The sequence below is a fragment of the Protopterus annectens genome, chromosome 7.part0, assembly GCF_019279795.1.
Source record: "Protopterus annectens isolate FY-2018-M chromosome 7.part0, PAN1.0, whole genome shotgun sequence".
Classification (NCBI taxonomy): domain Eukaryota; kingdom Metazoa; phylum Chordata; order Ceratodontiformes; family Protopteridae; genus Protopterus; species Protopterus annectens.
In genome coordinates, this window is record NC_056739.1 from 1,578,128,945 (window position 1) to 1,578,152,194 (window position 23,250).

The 23,250-nt window shown below is 44.0% G+C and overlaps 1 protein-coding gene across 5 annotated transcripts in view; it reads right to left on the bottom strand.

Moving 5' to 3' along the window:
• The window catches only part of PHF2 (PHD finger protein 2), a 3,400,138-nt gene that overhangs the window by 2,204,253 nt on the left and 1,172,635 nt on the right, over positions 1-23,250 (bottom strand). The window lies entirely within an intron of this gene.

Here is a 23,250-nt window from a genome sequence, read left to right on the forward strand (position 1 = left end):
GAACATCCTTGCCATTATGCCAAAACTGAATGAATCCCTTAGAAAATCTGAAAAGGGTAGAGCAGAAACATCTTAGAGATTCCCTGATTTAACTCCTCCCTTTCATCACACTTTCGATCACCTCTGCTGCAAAGGAACCGAAAAGTGAATCTCTAGCCAAAAGAGAAAATAAGATCTCATTATTAACATCTTCTTTGGAGGTCCTGAAAATGTAGCCAGGCAAACCTCCTCAAAACAGTACTGAAGGCCACAGCCCTGGAAGAATTATCAACTAAGACATACACACAACGTAAACAGAGAACAGTGGCTAGTATGGTAGATGAGACTAAATAAATTAAAGCAGATTTTTCCTCACAAGAGGAAAATGCAGACCAAACATTCCTCATACTTTCACAATTAGAATAAACATCAACATGTGAGCGTGACAATTCAAAATTCTGAAAATCAAAGTTGCAGAGGCATACATTATTTCCCTGCATCCATCAATAATCTTCCCAGCCTTATCAGAAAGAGAAGGTCAAGAATTAACTAACTGGTTAGCAGCAGTAGGATTAACTAAAGCTGTAGCTGCTGGGTCAGGTTTGAGAAGAGTGTATAAAAACTTAAAAAGGCTGAAGAGCTTTATACATTCTATCTGCCTTTTTAGGGGCAGCAGTGTGGCTATTAGGAAAATTACTGGCAGGGACACACACATCCTCCAAAGCTGACAGAATTAGAGGAACTGGTGAAAGTTCAGGAAATTCTTTCTGCAGCAGCTCATAAAATTTTCTGAGTGACTGAGAAACCTCAGCGTACTTCCATTGAAAAAAAATGACATTTGAAAGTCTCAAAGAGAGAGGAATCCCAAAGAAGGAATCAGAAACTGAGCTCTTCTCTGGGTCTGAATCAGAAAACTTAGGAGAAAACCTGTATTCGTCCATTCATCTTCCTGTCCAGATTCAGAATCACTAATCCCTTAAGGAAAAGATGCAGCCTTCTTTCTTTTACCAGAAAGCAATAAATAAGGATCAAAATCCTGAATAAAACCCTGAGCCAGTCCCAGTAAACTACTCCTGTCTAAGGAAATTTGTGGAGGAGCAGATACATGTTAAGTTTTCTGTTTCTTTTTGACAGAAAAAAAGGGAACCAATAGGGTTATAAATTGCCACAGCAGCTTCCCCAGGGATGGGCATAACATCCTCACAAAACAGGGGAGCCTCCTTTGTTCTCTCTCTCAAGACCAACAAGGATTGTTCTCCCCCAGTCGATAGTAGCTGCAGGTGCTACACCAGAGGGATTCAGGATTAAAGATGAGTGGTCGGAGGTACAACAAATGGTCAAAATTGAGTCATCCACCTGTTGCTAAGGCAAATTGCTAGCCTGCTGTGGTTGCGGAGGCTGCTTGTTTAAGTTTTTTTTTTTTGTGGCTGGAAGAAGGAGTGGTTATGGGGCTGACAGCTTGCTTGATGGTCAAGCCAAAAGTAGTGCCTCTTTCTCAGGGAAAATAAGGTGCAAAAGCTGGCAAAATTGTAGTCTTTAAAATTCTCTTTTTTTCACACAAAACACGGTATAAAGCACTTTAAGACACTTTGTCCTAAAAAGTAAAAATAAACAGAATTTCTCCACAGAAAAAAAATATTGTTTAAACACCGTAAAAAGTATTAATAATAAACAAAAATAACTGAATAGAAGTTTTAGTTTTTTTCTCCAAAGGGAACTTATCTGCCCAGGAAAGAAACAGCAAAAGCCAACCACTGATCCTCAAAAGCTTCAGAGCAGTGTACTCTTTAGCAGCAGTAAAGCTCTGAAGGGCTTGGCAGTTAAACTTGTCTTTTAGTCAGCTCAGCTCGAGCTGCGTGAGATTTTGGTTGTAAGGAAGGTGCCCTGAAGCTTTGGAAGCTGACCATCTGTTATATCCTTGGCAAAATATAACCCATATAGCTAAGACTACTGCAGCAATGATCAATATGATGAACATCCTATGGAACATCTTCCTCCTGAATTTCTGGATGACAAAGACAACATGTTGGCACTTATGGCAATGCTTTGCATCGTGCCTTTTTCCCCAGAGAGTAGAGGTAATGCTGGTGTGCTGTATTCTTATGATATGGCAGCTACATAAACACTTCAAAAGACTGCATTCTTTAGGCAGCCGATGTTGAAACTTTTCCATGGTGAACATTAGGCCTAAGATATGAACCATAAGAATGGCACAAAAAAAAAACTGCTGGCCACAGGAGCTGGACATGTTCTTCTGGTAGGCTGTGTGACATCACAAACAGCAAATGCAGTGAGAATTAGGCCCCTCAAGCAGAAGGTTTGATAATGAAAAAAACTAAATTGAGAGTGCAAGAGAGTAAATCCCAATGGTAACGAGGTCGCCTCATATCAGATCTCTCAGGTGTGCCTGGTGCAATTGGCCGAATGTTTAACTCTGAGAAAAGGAGGACACATTCTAGAACTGCCTAAGAATGGAAGACCTGGACATTGAGTTAGGCTTCTCAAAACATATAAATCAATGTATCTTTTTTGCAACAGGAAACTTCTTCAGTCCTTCATTAAACAGAAGTCCCTCAATTTTTCAAGGGTGCTACCAAATGTAAGTTGGGAAGGAGGCTTTGAAGAAAGGTCCTCTTCAAAGTTACACCATAGAAAATATGATCTTACATTCGATCATAACATACATTATTTTTTGTCTTCATCCTCTTTCATTAAAAACTTGAAGCCTGAGTCTTAGTCTAGAGAATGGAAATGGATCCTTTTTTCTTCTTTTCACCCTCCACAAAAGGTAGTTTAGTATAAACTTAAGAACAGTACAGCTATGTCAATAACATACCATGAGAGTAGATGTTTATATAGCTGGATCACCACTGCAGTACAACTCCTCATTTATGTGAATTAGCTGAAGATGCAAGTCTGTCCTTCCAGTCTGACTCCCATAGCTTTAGTAGATGTCCCTCATAAGTTAAGCTCTTAATTCTGTCTGGATGCCAATTCAATGTGTGTCTTAAAAGAAGGAGTTGCTTGCACCAATCTTTTCTTTTCTTGGTGGAAAAGTCTCTGAAAGTGTGGCCTGACTATGGGCCCCTCCAGTCTCCAGTCTTCGGTTTGTAAAGTCTTTAAGTAGCCCTACATTTGAGCTCCCTCAGCTATGGCATTTATGAAGTCCTGATCAAAGATCCCCAGACAAATAATTAGGTTAGATTACTTGATAGGAAAGTCGGATACCTGGAGAGATCAACCTGAATAATACACTGGTTTCCAGTGCCTGCATTCTCCAACAGGAATGTGCAGCAAAGTCAGGGGATCCGAGGGAAGGAACCATTACTGCAGCTATAAGCCCTCTTCTCGAACATTAACTATTATGGTGAGTTTCTAGGACAAACATATGATACTATGTTCATCGCAGGAATCACTCTGTAGTACAATTTCTTACCTAAAACAGTACCAAGGGAGTACTATGGAAACTCAACAGGTGCAATCACATCTTCCCTTGCAGAATGTCGGGAAAAACCCTAGCCTGCATTCTGACTAGATATAGAACATGTAATGCTTGCAGATAGTATGCACAGATGTTCAGGTTGCTGCATACCAAACTGCTTTAATAGGTAAGTTCTTAAAAGAGGGTGGTATGGTGGTCACTGCTCCAACAGGCAAGGCACTGACTGAAGCCACCAGGGCTTTTTTCCTAGAATCATAACAGAAGACAATACAGTTAGTCAGCTCTTTCAAAAGGGTTTATTTAGAGAGTGACTTTCCATCTTTATCCAACATTGGCGTACCAAATCCTAGGGTCCAGATTGTGAAACTAGAAGAAAGAGACAAATCGTGGGTTCCAAAAGCCAGTGTTTGTTTTGGCTCAATTGTTCAACTCAAAACAAATATCCCTGTGTAGATACCTTGTGCAAATCATGTTTCAAAATATTCAGTCTGCTAAAAAACACAGCACAGGCATCAGAAAATGCTACATGCAAAATCAGCATATGCATGCACTCATGTAATCAGGTGGAATGCACTCCTTAAATCTCAGTTCAGGTATAGGCAAAACAAACAACCACAACCCAAATTCTCAGTTCATGTATATGCTGATTTTGCTCGTAGCATTTTTCTGGTGCCTTTGCTGTGTTTTTTAGCAAATGAAATATTTTGAACTGTGATTTGCACAAGGGGTACTTGTTTTGAGTTGGACAATTGAGCCAAAACAGACATTGGCTTTTGGAACCCATGCTTTGGCTCTTTCTCCTAGTTTCATGATCTGGACATTAGGATTTGGAATGGCTAGTTACCCCAGGTTGCTTTATTCCCTTGTACCCTTTGTTGGCCAAGGGGTTTACTCGCAGGTCTTGGCCACGTCCAATCTTTATCCAGCATGGAAAACACATACACCATTTGCCTTACATCTATGGCAGTGTAACATCTGAACTGTTTGTGGACATCCAGCAAGTACAACATCCTGTTTCCCTTATTCTGTAGGTTTGGGAAAAAGCAAGCAGTCAGACAGTTTGGTTGAAGATCAGCTAAGATACTGCTTTTGTTGTAAGAGACAGCTTTGCCCTAAGACTTGCACTTTCCTTGGGAAAAAAACATATAAAGTTATTGGCACATAAAGGTCTTAATTTCTGATATCCTTCTAACAGAGGTAACTGCTACTAAGAATAATGTTTTACAGTAAAATAATTTCAGCGCCACAGATGCATGTGTCTTAAAAGGTGCCAGAGTTAGTTTTTCAATGACATAAGAAGTCGCGCACTGTAGCAGCGACATAGAGGGATAAAGCACCAACTTTGATCCAGGGGACAAGGGTTTGAATAGGGGCTCGGGCACTTGACAGAGCTGGAGGGAGAGACAGGTGTACCTATCCACCATGGAAGGGGTGGGTCCTGGCCAATCTAAGCTGATGCTCCCAGCCTTGATCTCTGCTGGAGGGCAGGAACGAGTCACATGAGGTTGAGAGGGGACCAGTGCAGGGACAACATCGGTGAGGGCACCCAAGCTGGTGACATATCCCTTGATGTTTATGCATGCGCACACTGTTACAGGGTCAAGGTCACTATAGTTATATTGGTGACAATGCCACCACCAAGGGGAGGAGTTAGGCCCATTTATTTAAAAAACAGCTTTCTTTGCCAGGATGCTGATGACATCATCAAACTCCCCAGTGTGTACATGGTTTATGGTCCCTCTGGACGGTTCTGGTTCTGAGAGTTCCCATCTCTCTTATGGAGTGAATGGGCTCAAACCTGATCGTATCTCACTGGTCATACACAGATGGGGAAAATCGGCTAGGGAAAAAAACAACTACTGTGGAAGGAGAACCAGTTTCCTTGGTGTTTGTGGTTTAACAACCCCTTCATTTATTTATTTACTTTAGTTTACTAGAACAGCCAAACAAAGAAGTAGGAGGATATTGGAGGGTACTGTTGAAGGAATATGACATTGATCAAAATGTGCGTACTGTCACAAGCATACGACAGGGTCCTTATTAATGTTTTAATGTAGAAAGTACAGCTATGTAAAAACATTACCATAACAGTAGATGTTCTTCTCTTCACCGTTGCAGTATTCCTTACAACAGGGAACCCCCGCCACGGATGGCACAACAACCGACCAATATACCAAAGCCTTTAGGTTGCTAAGGGAATCTTATACGTCACAAATATTCTCCCCATGTACAGCACAGGGCATAAAGGTGATGTCCGGATATACCATCCTCAGAACTGACAGCCCACTAGGAATGCCAGTCCAAGGATTAGAGAGGTAATAAGCACATCTAGAAGGGAAAAGAACCAGGGGGAGGAGGGAGGGAGTGAATATTGCAACAGTGAAGAGAAGGACATCTACCGTTATGGTAAGATTTTACACAACTGCATTATGTCTTTCCATTTCAGTGGTGCAGTATTCCTTACAACAGAGAGAGTGCAAAAGCTCAGGAAGAAGAGAGGGATGAGGAAGGACCAGCAGTGTCCTCTAGGAACTCATGAAGAATGGCCCTAGCAAAACTAGCTCTAGCCCTGGCTATCACATCCAAGTTATAGTGGTTGGTTAAAGGATGCACGGGAGTCCAGGTAGCTGCCTCAAGAATAGAGTTAGTATCTAAACCCTTGAAAAAAGCACCAGACGAAGCCACAGCCCTAGTAGAATGAGACCTAACAGAAGGAAGGCTCTTGCTATGAAAAGAATAACAAAAAGAAATGGCTTTAAATATCCAAGAAGAAATGGTTTACTTGCAGCCAATCCTAAAGATCTAGGATGAAAGGAAACAAAAACCTGATCAGATTTGTGAAAAGCTTTGGTATTAACCAAATAAAATCTGAGTTGTCTATGCACATCCAAAGTGTGTAAAACCTTCTCATTAGCAGATTGCAGAGAAGGGAAAAAATTGGACAGATGAATAGACTGATTAAGAGACAACTCATTCACCACTTTGGGCATAAAAGAAGGATTAGTACAAAGGGACACCCTGTCCTTATGGAAAACTAAAAAAGTAGAAGAAGTCATAAGGGTTTGAAGCTTAGACACTAGTCTGGCAGAAGTAAGGGCAAGCAGAAGAACACTCTTCCAGCTGCAAGGAAACTGAAGCCGGAGGCTCAAAAGGAGCCTGGGTCAATTTCTACAGGCTTCTTGGCAGGTCTAATATGAAGGATGCCTTTAAGAAACTGTTTAGCCTCAAATCTAGAGACTAAAGGAGGTGCTAAAGACAGACGAGCTGAAATAGATGACAAGTGGGCCTTAACAGAAGAACATGCCAACCCAGCACTGACCAGTTCATACAGATAAGACAGAACCAAAGGAACATCCACAGGAAGTGGTTCCGGATAATGAGAAGGACACCAAACAGAAAGCATTTTCCACTTGGATAAGTAGAATTTCCTAGTGGTGGGTTTCCTGGCCTCCTGCAGGACCCTAAGCACATCCTCAGAAAAAAAAATGTCATATGGAATCAAAATCCTATCGCCTACAGTGTCTACTGAAGAATGGACAGGTGGGAATGGATGAAAGATTCCTTGTGTTGTGTAAGAAGGTCCACCCTGTAAGGTAACTTTTGATGACTTCCCTTGGATAAATGCAGAAGATGAGAAAACCAATGTTGTCTGGGCCAAAATGGAGTCACCAGCAAGATTTTGGGAGCATCCTGCTTTATCCTGAACAGGACTTTTGGAATGAGAGGAAGGGAGGGCAGGCATAAAGAAATATCCCCTTCCAGGAAAAATAAAGGACGGCCACCTTCCAGAACAGAGGACATGAGGTTCTAGCACAAAAAAAGAGGAAGTTGTCTGTTCAGAGGGAAGGCAAATAGACCTACTTGAGGAGTACCCCATTGGTGGATAATGTCCAGAAACACATTCCTGTGAAGCAGCCACTCGTGGGATTGTGATATGGACCTACACAGAGAGTCTGCCATGTGTTCTGACCTGAGGGAATGTAAACTGCATGAAGTGCCACTTGATACTGGATAGCTAGCACACTTGAAGTGCTAACCTGCAAAGGAGATAAGATCTTGTTCTCCCTTGCTTGTTGACATACCACATCACTGTGGTACACTGTAGTATTGTCTGTAAGTACCATGAGGGGCCTAGAGTAAAAACAGGATGTAATGCTTGAACAGGCAAAAGAAGAGCTCTCATCTCTTTGACACTGATGTGGTCTTTCTTTTATTGAAGAGACAAGAGGCCCTGCACTTTTAGAAAGCCAAAGGAAGCTCCCCATTCCACATCTGAAGCATCTGTGAACAGTTCCTGAGAGGGGAGTGGAAGTTGAAAAGGAAGCCCTGGACTGAGTGACAGTTGCTGAATCCACCACTGAAATTCCAGCTTGAGGCATGAAAGAAGAGGGACTATGAAATCTACAGGATGAGAGTTCTGAAGCCAAAATGATTTTAGAAACCACTGAAGCTTTCTCATGTGGAGTCTGGCTAGAGGGAGCATAGGAATGGTGGAGCCCATGAAGCCCAGAGCTCTCAGAAATTCCCTGGCTGTAACTGTGGCCAGAGGAAAAAGAGACTGAAAGAAGACAATGAGAGTTAAGGCCTTGGGAGGAGACAGGGATGCCAGCACTGGAAAAATCTGAATCCTGCATCCCAGAAACAAATGATCCTGTGAAGAAGTCAGGAAGTACTTTTGGAAATTTATAGTGAACTCCAGGCTTTGCAGGAAAGAAATGGCAAAGTGAAGATGCTGCAGTAGAACCTCTGGAGAATAGGCCTGAAACAGCAGGTCGTCTAGGTATGGAAAAGCCCTGTAACCCCCTTAGCTTGCAAAAATCAGTCACAAAAGTGAGACATTTGGTGAATACCCTTGGGACAGCACAGAGGCCAAAGGGTAAAGCAGACAGCTAGAAATACTAGGAAGCAACAGAGAAATGTAAAAACTTCATGAAAAGGGGATGAATAGGGATATGAAGACAAGCATCCTTGAGGTCCAAAGAAACTAGAAAAGTCTGAAGAAGCAGTACAGGAAACAAAATCTGAAGGGACAACATCTGAAAGGAAGCAACCTTCACAAAGGTGTTTGGGTGGGAGAGATCCAGTTTGGGTCCAATAAAATTCTGGAATAAAACCCCTTCCCCTTTGAGAAACTGGAACTTCCTGAATAGTACCCCGAGTCAAAAAAAACCCTGAGGCACCTCTGGAAAAAAGGCTAATTGTTCCTGAGGGAGCTGAAGAATGCCCATGAAAGGGGGAAGAGATTTTCAGACCATGAAGTACCCTAGGTGAATAATGGAAAGAACTCAGGAATCTTGCGTAATCTTTAACCAAACAAGAAGAGATAGGAAAGACAAAGAGAAAGAGGAATCTGGCTAGGAAGAACAGGATAGTCACACAGCACCTTGTTTGTCAGGAAAAGGAGATTTCTGAGCTAAAGCAGTATGGATAGCCATAGCAGGAGGAGCCCTTATACCACCCTTCTTACTTCTGGGGAGAGGGCGAGACTGCCTAGGAACAAAGGCTTCCTTATTAGGCTAATTCTTTTAGAATTTAGGCACAGGAAAAACATAGATATGTTTTAGATCTTGTAAGGCCTTACCTTTTTCCTGTAGAGACTTAAACAATTCTGCAGTAGCAGTAACAAATGCTTGCTACCAGAGGAGCATCCATCAACGTAGCCTTAATATCATCAGGCAAGGGTTGAAGTCAAAGCCAGGAATATCTCCTCAGCACAGAAACAAAAGCAGCAGCCCTAGAAGAAGCATCTGCTGCATCATAACTGCATTTAACAGAAAGGCGAGCCACCTGAGAAGAAGTCCCTAATAAGGAGAGAGCAAAAGTCTTCCCCTCAGAGTTAGGAAGGTCAGAAATAACCTGACAGGCCTGAGACAGAAGAGCCAAAATATATCCTGTCATATGGGTCTCATACTTGACAGCTCTAAAAGCAATGCTAGCCAAGGTACATACCTTCTTACCCAGTCTTTCCATAGTTCTGCTGTCTTTATCAGAAGGCAGCAATTTTGCAGAAGGCAGTAAATTTGATGGCTTGTCAGATGCCACAGAAAACACAGAAGGGTCTGCAGATGGCCACTTATAAAGGAACTTGTAATCATCAGGCACCTTATAAAACCTATCATTTGGGGGCAGGGAGCTGAGAATCAGGAGCCTGAGATGCACTAGAAAAGGCATCCAACAAGGCAGCTAGAACAGGAGGAACAGCAGAGGGTCTAGAAAAGTCCATTTGCAAAAGATCATAATACCTCTTCTGAACCACAGACACCTGGGCACAATCCCATTTCAAAAATTTCATCAGTTTGGAAATTGTATCCAGAGGAAATCTCCTCAAAAGGAGAGTCAGGACTAGTGGACTCCTCTTCCTCAGAGCCAATAGACAAGGGATTCCTCATCCGAATCCTCCTCCTCCTCAGATGAATCTTGTTCCCTAGGCCTCTTAAGAGGAGTAGAAGACCAAGGGGGAGCTGGAACAGAAATTCCTTGAGGAGGCTTCAGAGTCATAAGGGCATTAAACAAACCTTGAGTGAAATTCTGCCATTCACTCTGAGGGTCCTTAGGAGCAGCAGAAACATGTTTAGTTTTTTGTTTCTTCTTTAAAAGGATGTCAGCTTTGTAAAATAGAGAAGACTTGGACCCTGTACAACACTCTGTAATGGTAGTTGGTACCTCCTTCCTAATAAAAGTATGAAGAACACCCCTAGGTCCTTTGGTAATATTCCCCCTGAACATCCAAAGTGGACGTCTGCAGGGCCTCCAGGTGTTACCTTCTTCAGCCAATACATTCAGCCTATGCACTACCTGCTTGAATTGGTTGTAACTTAGGCAGATGTAAAAGATCACAGAGCACATATTGCTCAAGTGGATACAAAAGATCTCATGGCACTTAATGCAAAGACTAGGGCAAGTTCTCCAGTGGGAGTGCCCTGGAAAAATTTACTTTGAACAGCATGAATACCACCTTGGTTGTCCCCTGAAAAGAGACCACTGGCCTAGTGTGACTAACTCAGTCAATAACGTATAAATAAACAGATAAAGTGGCCTCACTACAGAAAGAACTCAGATGAAAAATGCTGTCAGGTAATACTTTATTATTCAAATCAAAAAATAAAACTGACAATCATTCAAAGACCTAACTTTTCAGTTGTATTAATCTGTTCCTTAAGAGGAACATGTCCAAGAGATCAATGAAATGTTTTCAGAGAGGCTAGAATGTACAAATGATCTGCCTTTGAAATATTTCTCAGTAAGCTATTAGCAAGTGTCAGAAACTTTTAAATTCTTTTTTCAAAAATGTGGAAGAGAACATTTTTCTCTTTAAATATCCTTCTCATAAACCTCTGACATGATGAAAAACAAAGCAATCTATCTTGTGCTCTGGTCATACCTCTTAAATGTCCCTGGTTTCTGGAGGCATCCCTGATTTTTGGCTCAAAAATTTTCTTTGTCCCTCCTCTACTTGATGATTTTTTTGATAAACATAGGTGCATTTCAGTCAACAAATGATAATTAAAGTTACAGAATTCTTTTACTTCAGGAAATGTATATTAATTCACATTCTCCTATTTCATCAACTTCTAAGTCAATACTTCCAAAACTTAAAAAGTGTCCTTAATTTGCGGCCTTTAACCCTACTTATGTTTGACACTGTCCTTGATTCTGGAAGTAAAACTGAGAGCTACAGTTCTGGAACCAAGTAAAACATAAGCCAGGAAAATAACACTATTTATAATGTCCTCTCATGATTCTACACTTTCTGAGAACTGTAAAGAAACATACAGAAATCTAACACACTTCATAAGACCAACTGAGTAATTCCTTCAGAAGAGAACTCGTAAAAGTTATAGTGTACTGTTTGTGATTCCATATATACTAAAAAATGCAAAGAAACACAGAAATCCATCAATTAAATGTCACAAGACAGTACAAGTTAAGTATTTCCTTCAGAAGAAGGATTGGCAACTTACCTGCCAAGCAGGGAAAAAATCAATTTCTGACAGGTATAACTGTGGCAATTTCAATCCCATTTAAAAACTTAAAGAATAACTTACATTAAATAATAATGCACAAAAGAGTTCAGGAGACGAATGGATTCTGCAAAACTATAAATTACTCAAGAAACATAGCCTCGAAAACATACATTTTTATCAACACTATTCGCATATGAATAACACCAGTCCCTTGGAACAAGATGCTGTACCTGTAGGCAGCACTGAATTACGTTCATGCAAGGTCTAAAGTCTAAGTAGCATAATAAACATGCAGCACAGACCAAGAAAGGGATAAATGAAATACAAAAGTATATGACACTTCAGTTTAATAGTTTTCTTTTTTCTGAATCACATTATCTGGATATGTAGTGCTAATGCAATGTTACTTAATATAATATCCACTGCTGTCTAATACAAAACTGCTACCATGTTTCCCCGAAAATAAAACCGGGTCTTATATTTTTTTTTGCTCCAAAAGACGCATTAGGGCTTATTTTCCAGGGATGTCTTATTTTTTTTATTCATGTACTACAATCTATATTTTTTCATGTACAAAAATCTACATTTACCGGTATTCATGTACAAAAATAAACATTTATTCATGTACACAAATCTACATTTATTCATGTACAAAAATCTACATTTATTCATGTACACAAATCTACATTTTCTCCCGTTATTGGGCAAAAGTTCTAGGTAATGCATTAACAGTTGTGTGAGAATTCTACATAAACAGTGCAACAAACATTTCAACTTCAGAATATCTACACCTTGGCTTTCACACTGCGATATTTCATGCTTAACAGAAAGTGCAGAAAAATCTCAATACATGTGTTGAAGTCAATTAAAAATGCTAAGTTTCTACAACACATAAAATACACATTCAAGAGTGGAACTGTATACATTTAAAATAAATCTAAATGTCTAACACAAACAGCAATGGTTTGCCATTCTAAATCGTCCTTAACCAAACTAAATATGCAAGATCTGAAGTAGGAGATTAACTTGTCTGCAACCTGTGGGTTATGGATCCGATATCGGATCCGAACCGGCATGGTTGTCCAGCTATGGATCCGAGATCTTAGCTCCTCCCCTCACCCATAATGCCCTGCTCTCCCTACATGACCCGAGATCTAGTTTGCCGCGCTGGTAACCAGGTCTTGGATCGTCTGAGCTCTTCAGCTAAGTGACTATTTTACCTAAAGAAAGCTTTATTTTGAATTTTTGCAGTTAGCTTTGAGTGATTGTGTTAGGTTTCCCTTTTCATAGTTTCAGTTTAAAATTTTTACTTTTAAAACTTTAACTTTATACCCTCCCCTCGCTGGTCGTAGTTTCTGTTTGAGTGTACTGTTTGGGGCCTTGTGTGTGTGCTAGTTTAGTACTAGTTCTCTGTCTTTTATTTTTTTTGTAAAAAAAAAAAAAGAAGACTTTAGTTATGTCAGAAGCCCCTAAGGCAATATTCTCGAAGTGCTCCAGGTGTGGCCATAAGCTTTCACCTGCTGATGGCTACACTCGGTGCGTTCGATGCCTTGGGGTTGAACACCTCACTTCTGGATGTTCCATTTGTGCAGGGTTCAACCCCAGGGCATTGAAGGAGCGGAGGTCGAAGCTGGTCCTGGCGGGACTTCTACCCCTGGACTCGGCTTCGGCTCCCGCTCCTGTGGTGGGTACCGTGGCTTCGGTTCCCTCCTCACCTGCTCCCCCTCCTCCACCTGGGACTCAACCTCCCGCTGCTGGGTTGGAGGAGAGAGAGGCAAGAAAAAAGGATCGGAGAGAGAAGCACCATAAGTGGTGGGCCGAGACCTCCGTTTCGGCCCCGCCAGTTAAGCGGGCTTCTCCTCTGGCCTCCTTGGCTGCTGGCTCCCCCCCCCCCCCTCGGCTCCGGTCTCTGGTCTGCTTTTCACCGGGGCCTGAGGAGGAGGAGACCCGATCTCCGTCGAGGCTATCGAGGAGGCACTCAAGGCCTACCTCGGTAGCCTCTTCGAGATCCACTTATAGCCTTTCCGACGCTGATCTGGACCGGATGATGAGAAGATTCATCCAGGCCCAGATGCAGATGGGAGTGCTCCTGCCTCCCCGCCCTCTGGGGGGGAGCTCAACCCCATTTTTCATAGCTCCTTCTCCGACCCGCTACCCGGGTTCAGAGCGTTCGGAGCCGGGCAGCTTCGGAGCCGGTGGTGGGTCGGCGCCGATAGTACTAGGTACTTTGGATCCGACCCTGCCCTCGAGTGTTTCGGATCTGACCTCTCGGAGCCTGGCTCCGAGCTTCGGATCCGGGGGATTTAGTGTGCCTTCGGCGCCATCTGTGTCGGAGCGCACTGGTCCCTCGGATCCGAGTGTCTCGGGGCCGGCTCCGATCCACTCTTCGGATCCGAGGGGGAGCCGACATTCGGATCCTTTGGTCGAGGCTGGCTCCCCCTCGGCTTTTGATGTAGTGGAGAGGGGTCTGTTGAGGGCTTCCAGACCCCCGGCACTTGCTTCGGCTCCTTCCCGTGCTCCATCTGCACTGGGTCAGGCTTCCACCATCCGGCCACTGGGACAGCCCGCTTCAGTGCCCCAAGCTGTCCCTTTGGAACAAGACACTGCTTGCGAGGGCTCCTCGGACAGCCCCCCCGAGGAAGCCCCTTGCAAGCATACGTGTAAAAGGAGCCACATAGACTCCCCCGAGTCTTTAACTGAAGACACCGTTTTGGAGGAAGGGGAAGGCTCCCCAAGATCACTCCCCGAGGATGTCTCCTTTGGAGACATCATGGAAATGCTTCGCATAAGGGGTGGGTGGTCTGCCCCCAAGTCTTCCTCGGACGAGTCCGTGTTCTTGGAGGCATTTGAAGCGGGCCCATCTACCTCTTGGGTGTCCCCTCCTGCCAACCCCCTGGTGGACCTTATTACCACCAGGGCGTGGAAGGAACCGTACACCGTGGAGCCAATCCCCAAAGGCCAGACAGAATCCTTAGCCCCCCTGCAGACCGTGCCCACTGGAGTAAGGGGCCTCCGGTAGATGCCATGTTGACGGCAGCAGCCACCAAGAAGGAACTCGCCCAGGAGAGTCCTTCATTCCATCCTCCGAGCAAGGAGTCTCGGATGATGGACCGCTTGGGGAAGCGAATGTTTAGTTCAGCGACCTTCTCGGTGAGGGCGCTCAACTACTTGGCACATGTTACCAGGATGCAGCTCAATCTTATTAAAGAATACGCTGCATCCCCCCTAGAGTCCATATCGGAGGAGGACAAACTTTTGCACTCCACCCGTATGGCCACTCTTCGATCCGTGACGAATACCTCTATGCGGTTGCTGTCCCATGCTACTGGGGAGCCGCTAGAGCTGCAGGAGTAGGCCTAGTCACTAGACGCCTTGCCTGGCTCCGTCATTGCGATTTCACGGTGCCCTTCAAGGTGTCCTTCACAAACGCCCCCTTTGATGGTTCTGCCCATTTTGGCAAAACGGTTCGTGACACCTTGACCCAGAGTGAGAAGGATGGGAAGACGCTGTCTGCCGTCGGAATCTGCTTCTCTGTGCCCCAGAGGTCCTACTCTAGGAACCAAAAAAGCCAGAAGAAGATGTGGTTCCGGAAGTCGCAGCAATCCCAACCCGCTCCGGACAACCAGTCCTTCCGTGGCAGAGGAGGACAGGGAGGACGCCGCCCCAGGGGCAGAGGGGCTCCCAGGAATTTCGGGTCCAGAGAACCTTTCTCTGAATGGCCCGCACAGCAGCCCTGAGGGGTTGCCCGACTGCTCCACTCTGGAGGCAGTCGGGGGAAGTTTTTCGAGCACCTAGCGGCATGGGAGTCCATAACATCAGACCGCTGGGTCCTCCGCATTATATCCGGAGGATACAAGATCCCCTTTCATCACATTCCAAAATTAAAATCCCTCCCCGACGTTCCACCCGGTCAGTGGGAGGCAGCTTCGGCAGAAATTGGCCATCTGCTGGGGAAAAGAGCCATCCAGCCCGTCCCCCCAGACCAGATCGGATCAGGGTTCTACTCCAGGTTCTTTTTAGTGCCAAAGAAGACGGGGGACCTAAGACCACTTTTAGACCTGTCCCTGTTAAACCTGGCAGTTCCCAAGGAGAAGTTCCGGATGGTCACCTTGCAATCCATCCTCCCCCTTCTGGGAGAGAATCACTGGATGTGCTCTATAGACCTCAAGGATGCGTAATACCACATACTAATGGACAGACGTTCCAGGAGGGTTCTTCGCTTCTGGCTGGGAGCCAGTCACTACCAGTTCAGGGTCCTTCCCTTTGGTCTCACCACAGCCCCCAGGGTGTTCACCAAAGTATTAGCAGTGGTTGCGGCCCACCTGAGGCTTCAGGGGGTGCAGGTCTTCCCGTACCTGGACAACTGGCTTCTTACCGCCCCAACAAGGCATCTACTATCATTGGCGCGAGACTCCTTTCTTCATCTAGCTCCCCGCCTGGGCATCACGATAAATGTAGCAAAATCCAACCTGGCCCCTACTCAGTTGATAGATTTTATAGGTGCCAGATTAGACACGAGGGAGTTAAGAGCCTTCCTCACAGCCGACAGAGTTCAGAATCTGCGACTCCAGGTGCGGGCCATCCTCCACTCCAGCTCTGTTCCGGCGGAATTGGTCCTGAGGGCTCTAGGGTCCATGGCGGCAGCAATATCTCTTCTTCCACTCGCCAGGTTCAACATGCGGGTCCTTCAGTGGACACTTCAAGTTCAGTGGTCTTACCTTGCTCTACCTATGCATCATCCCATCGCGATCAGCAAGGCTTGCAAGCGGTCCCTCTTGTGGTGGCTCCACTCACAGGATCTCCACGGAGGCCGCCCCTTTTGTGCTTCTCCCCCTCTCGCCATGGTGACCACGGACGCCTCCCGCCTCGGGTGGGGGGGGGCATTTTGCAGGCAGGACGGTCCAAGGCATGTGGAACGACTCAGAGACCTCCCTGCATATCAATGTTCTAGAGATGAGAGCAGTGCTCCTGGCGTTGCGAGCACTTCAGGCCTTTCTTCCCCTGGGAACAATTGCGATTCAGTCAGACAACATGTCGGTGGTCTGGTACATCAACAAACAGGGGGAAACCAGGTCTTATCCCTTATGTCGAGAAGCCATGAGAGTATGGGAATGGGCGATCTCCACCAACCACTTTCTCATCGCAACGCATATTCCGGGTCGGTCCAACATCCTTGCAGACAAGCTCAGTCACACCATTCTCTCCCCTTACGAGTGGTCTCTCAATGCTCAAGTAGCGAAACATATCTTCACACGGTGGGGAGCTCCTTGTTGCGATCTTTTTGCGTCTCCCTCAAACATCAAGTGCAACAGTTTTTTCGTTCTAATCCCTCCTCCAGGGGATTCCCCGAGAGACGCTCTGGTGCATGCTTGGCCTCCCGGTCTTCTTTATGCTTACCCCCCTTTGCCTCTGATGCTCCAAGTTCTTCAGAAAGCCTCTCGGTTGGGGTGCAGAATGATCCTCATTGCCCCATTCTGGCCTCGACAGATCTGGTTCCCTTACCTAAGGTCTCACTCGGTGAATCCACCTTGGATTCTAGATCCCATTCCGGATCTGATATTGCACCCATCGAACCTACCAACTCCGAATCTGGACAACCTGAAGGTGACTGCTTGGCTGCTCCAGTTCCACTCCTAATTAGGACTCCCGGTATCTCGTCCCCCGTTAAGGCAATCCTGGTAGTGGCTCATAAACCATCTACCAGGAAAGTTTACCACAGTAAATGGAAACGATTCTCCATTTGGGAAGAGCGGCAAGGTCTAGATCCCTTTACCGTTCCCCTTCCTCTGGTGCTAGACTTCCTAACCACTCTTTTTAATGATGGTGCCAGTAGTTCCACGGTCAAAGTGCAGCTCGCGGCCATTTCTCATTATCATGTTGGTCATGACTCTGGACCTCTTATGTCTGCCAAATTGTGTAAAATATTCCTAAAAGGCACCTTTCTCCTTAGACCCCCTATCAAGCAAGCGGTTCCTCCATGGGATCTTTCTTTGGTTCTTCAGGCCTTGACCGCTCCCCTTCAACCTGCGGCCACAGTAGATCTTAAATTTTTATCCCTCAAGACTGCTTTTTTAGTAGCCATTACTTCGGCCAAAAGAGTTTCGGAACTTCAAGCCTTATCCATGAAGCCTCCTTACTTGGTCTTCCATCCAGACCGAGTATACCTCATGACCAATCCCTCCTTTCTTCCTAAGGTAGCTTCAGAAGCAAACATTAATCAGTCCATTAACCTCCCTGTTTTCTTTCCTAAATATCAAAACAAGGGTGAATACAAGCTGCATTCCTTGGATGTTCACAGGTAGCTTCATTTTTATCTTAACAGGACAGCTGGTCATAGGCAATCCGACCAGTTGTTCATTTCCTTTGCCAAATTCAATCTGGGTAAGCCAATTTCCAAAGTCTCCTTATCACGCTGGATTTCGCAATGTATTCTTTTAGCTTATCAGGCTTCTGGGAGGCCCGCACCGGAGGGAGTCCATGCCCATTCGACCCGGTCAGTTTCTACCTCAGCGGCCTTTAAGGCTAGGATTCCTCTGGATGACATTTGTTCAGCAGCCACTTGGGCTTCATCTCATACCTTTATTTCTCATTACAAGCTGGATATCACATCTAGAGGTAGAGCATCCTTTGGCTCTGCGGTGCTCCGGAATATCCTTCCATGACGGCCGCCCAAGATTCAGGTAGCTGGGGACTCTGTCCCACAGGTTGCAGACAAATGAATCTCCTACTTCAGATTTAGAAGTTATGTACTCACCATAACGTTCCATCTGAGTTGGTGGATTCATTTGTCTGCAACCATCCCGCCCTCCTATCCCCCTGGCCTTGTCAGTTTCCTGCATATTATGTGTTACCCTTTCCAGGGTATTTTGATTCAGGGCAAACTCGATCTGAGGTCATGTAGGGAGAGCAGGGCATTATGGGTGAGGGGAGGAGCTAAGAGCTCGGATCCATAGCTGGATAACCATGCCGGTTCGGATCCGATATCGGATCCATAACCCACAGGTTGCAGACAAATGAATCCACCTACTCAGATGGAACGTTATGGTGAGTACATAACTTCTAATTATTTTCCATTGCCAGTTTAAGCACAGGTTTCATCTCACCTTACAGAAATAACTGTGTCAAAAGATTAAGTACTGACATTCCAAGAGGAATAAAACAGGTGAATAACTGTCACTTTTTGAGTGGTGTTGCTTTCTTTATTCCTTACCCAAACCATAAGAGAAGAATGATGGAAAATCATACAAATGAAGTCTGGGAACAAGTGGTACACACAGAATATGATATATATGTGTTCAGCCTTACTTTGTAATTACCCCTTGATAATTTTTATCAAGGAGATATTTTTTTTTAATAATGAAATGTTACCTTAATACCATACATCATCTTCTTTTGGCTGTTCCCATTAGGGGTCGCCACAGTGGATCATCTGTTTCCATTTCTTCCTGTCCTCTGCATCTTGCTCTGTCACACCACCCACCTGCCTGTCCTCTCTCACCACATCCATAAACCTTATCTTAGGCCTTCCTCTTTTCCTGTTACCTGGTAGCTTCATCCTTAGCATCTTTTTCCCAATATACTCAGCATCCCTCCTCAGCACATGTCCAAACCAACTAATCTTGTCTCACTGGCTTTGTCTCTAAACCTTCCAATCCGGGCTGACCCTCTAATATACTTATTCCTGATCCTGTCCACCCTCTTCACAGCCAGTGCAAATCTTAACATCTTTAACTCTGCCACATCCAGCTCTAACTCCTGCTTTTTTGTCAATGCCACTGTCTCCAACCCATATAACATAGTTGGTCTCATTACTCTCTTGCAGACCTTTCCTTTCACTCTTACTGGTACTCATCTGTCACAAATCACTCCTGACACTCTTCTCCACCCACTCCATACTGCCTGTACTCTCTTCTTCACCTCTCTTCCACACTCACCATTACTCTGAACTACTGATCCCAAGTATTTAAACTCATCCACGTTTGCCACCTCTACTCCTTGCATCCTCACCATTCCTCTATCCTCCCTCTCATTCACACACATATATTCTGTCTTAGTCCTGCTGACCTTCATTCCTCTACTCTCTAGAGCATATCTCCATCTCTCCAGGGTCTCCTCCACCTGTTCCCTACTCTCACTACAGATCACAATGTCATCTGCAAACATCATAGTCCACGGGGACTCCTGTCTGATCTCATCTGTCAACCTATCCATCACCATTGCAAATAAGAAAGGGCTCAGAGCTGATCCTTGATGTAATCCTACCTCCACCTTAAACGCATCCATCAATCCCACTGCAGACCTCACCACTGTCACACTACCCTCGTACATATCCTGTACCACTCATACATACTTCTCTGACACACCCAACTTCCTCATACAATACCACAACTCCTCTCTAGGCACCCTGTCATATGCTTTCTCTAAGTCTACAAAAACACAATGCAACTCCTTCTGACCTTCTCTGAACTTCTCCATCAACACTCTCAGAGCAAACAGTGCATCTGTAGTGCTCTTTCACGGCATGAAACCATACTGCTGATCACTAATCATCACGTCCCTTCTTAACCTACCTTCCACTACTCTTTCCCATAACTTCATGCTGTGACTGATCAATTTAATCCCTCTGTAGTTACTACAGCTCTGCACATCACCCTTATTCTTAAAAATCGGTACCAAAACACTTTTTCTCCATTCCTCAGGCATCCTCTCACTTTCCAAGATTTCATTAAACAATCTGGTTAAAACCTCCATTGCCATTTCACCTAAACACCTCCATGTTTCCACAGGTATGTCATCTGGACCAACAGCCTTTCCATTCTTCATCCTCTTCATAGCTATCCTTACTTCCTCCTTGCTAATCCACTGCACTTTATGATTCACTATCCCCACATCATCCAACCTTCTCTCCCTCTCATTGTCTTCATTCATCATCTCCTCAAAGTACTCTTTCCATCTCCTCAACACACTCTCCTCACTTGTATGTTTCCCTCATTATCCTTTATCACCTTTACCTGCTGCACATCTTTCCTAGCTCAGTCTCTCTGTCTAGCCAATCGATAAAGGTCCTTTTCCTCCCTCCTTAGTGTCCAACCTTTCATACACCTCTTCATATGCCTTATCCTTAGCCTTCGCCACCTCTCTCTTTGCCATGCACCTCATCTCCTTATACTCCTGTCTACTTTCTTCATCTCTCTGACAATCCCACTTCTTCTTTGCCAACCTCTTTCTCTGTATATTCTCCTGTACTTCCTCATTCCACCACGTCACCTTGTCGTCCTTCCTTAATACCGTACAATAAAGTCAAAAAACTGACGAGAGCTTGCTGGCAGCTAAAAGCAGAAGCAATCCATTCTGTTGCTCCGATAATGGAAAAGTTATTCAAATACAGTCATGTTTTCTTCTTCTGGAACATCATCATAACTCTCCAAATCCCGAATTCCGGGCTAAATTTCTTGTGACTCCATTTCCTGTAGAATCATTGGCCCCAATCTGTCATGTCCAGCAACAGAGCTCTCCTTTAATGAGCACTTCTTGTCCATGCGGCCTACTTGTAGTGCATTGGCAACAACAGCTGTCAGTGATTTTATCCCATGAATTCTTCACCCAAGTCATGACCTCTTGTAGGATAGGCTTCAAAAAGTTTCCACGCTGATTTCTCTCCATTCTATTTTCAATGTAGTCATTGAGTTCTGTGCGCAAATGGTCCTTTACTGGCTTGTTTATTGCAATATCAAGAGTCTGGAGATAGGCAGTCTTTCCTGCGGGAATCATTACTTGATCTACTCTTCTCTCTGCAAGGAAGTTCTTCATGTTTTTAGAGCAGTGAGTGCTGGCTGAATCCCAGACTAGCAGACCCCTTTTGCCACCTCGCAAAACAAGTGGCAGCATTAGATCGACCCACTTCCTTATAACTGCTCATGTGCACCAGGCTTTTTCAGTTTCAAGAATGTAAATGCCTGAAACACATTCAATCTTATCTTTCTTGCCCTTACTAATGATTAGAGGTGGTGTTTTCTTTCCATCCAGGCAAACTGCCAAAATACAGGTAAAACGTCCACTTTCGTAACCACTGGAGGGAATGTAGATTGATGAGAAACCCCTGTGATCAATTCTTGTTTGAGATCCTTGGCCCATATACACTGCAGTTTCATTCATAGCAATCATGTTTGAGAGTTGGTATTTCGAAAAGTCAATGCCATCAACAAAGGACTTGAAAGCAAGTGCACATTTAATAACTTCAGTATCTTCCCGCTTGAACAGTGTTGTTGATCTTCTTAGAGACAATTCATATCACTGAAGGAAGCCATCCAGCCAGTGTTGTGATGCTTTGAATTCTTCTGGTGAAATTTCTAATTGTGGTGCCATTGCAAGGGCAAATGCTTGAATATCAGCCCTGTGCACAACCAAAGCCTTTGCTCTCCTGTTAGCAATCCATTCACAGATGATGTCTTCCAGCTCAGGAAATAATGGTTGCCGACTTGATCCACACTTACACTTCTTTGCATTTCCCTCGTCCACCTGTTGACTGAGGTTATCGTACTCTGCTTGCCATTTTCAGACCATTCGGAGATCCAACTCCCTTTGCAGAAAGCCGTAATATTCTGTCCCTGGGAGTCCTCCATGATTCCGTTCTTGTACTCAATGGAATAGCTCTTTTTTTTGCACTCATCTTGTCTGGGGGGGGGGGGGTTGATTGAAGAGTTATGAGACAGGAGTGGCAACAAAAATTATGACAGTTAAAAAGACACAACCACAACCGTTTATCAAGTGCGCACATTATTCATACATTGTGTCTGTACTTTAACTGGTCATTCAGTACACTTGGCAATGTTTATGGGCCAATGATCTCAAATGACAAGTGTCAGTGAGGATATTTGTGGATTAGGGTTAGAGTAAGAATTGTGGAGGACTCCCGGGGACAGAATCTTACGGCCTTCCACAAAGAGAAGAAGTTGGATCTCCCAATGGTCCGAAAATGATGAGCAGAGTACAATAACCTCAGTCAACAGCTGTCAATAATATTATTTATATTTAATTACCTACATATGGGTATGATGTTAACTAGGGCTTATTTTTGGGGTAGGGCTTATATTACGACCATCCTGAAAAATCATGCTAGGGCCTATTTTCTGGCTAGGTCTTATTTTCGGGGAAATACGGTACATGACTGTCTAAACAAAATCACAACTCTCCTATAACTATCTTACACTAAACGTAATTTATATAAACGTTCATTATGCACATACAATTTTCATATACAGTTACTATGTTTATGTCAATGTAAAACCTAAATGATATGTTTGCCTGAACTACTCATTTCCTCTGTTAGAGTAGGTCAGTGTATCAAAATAATTTTCTTTATCTTTTTGTAAATAGCAACCATTCATAAAATCTCTGTAAAGAACTTTAACATTTTGTACTTATTCTAAGCAATAATTCTCTGAGATGCCCCATAATGTAAGTACCTTAAATTTAAATAACACCCATATTTATAATCTTTAGTTTACCTTGTTTTCAAATTAAAAAAATAAACAAGCAAGCAAACGCATAAGTAGTGGGGATATCAAAGGTAGTAGCGGCAGATATGATCCAAGACTGAATATAAAAACAGTAAGAGGACAACTTGATTCACCTAGTTGGCCAATTTCCCTGCTTGGCAGGTAAGTTGCCAATCCTTCGCCGATAGCTTTCCATGTTTCCTACTCCATTTAAAAAAATCTTATGTTTCTTCACTGTACTTGACCCTACTACTACTTTTTTGTAAAAAGTATCAACACAGATTTCTTAACACTACACTGTTCAGTGTGACGCTCTACATCTTATCAACTGCCCCAAAATGTGATCTTTAATAGTTAATAAAATACT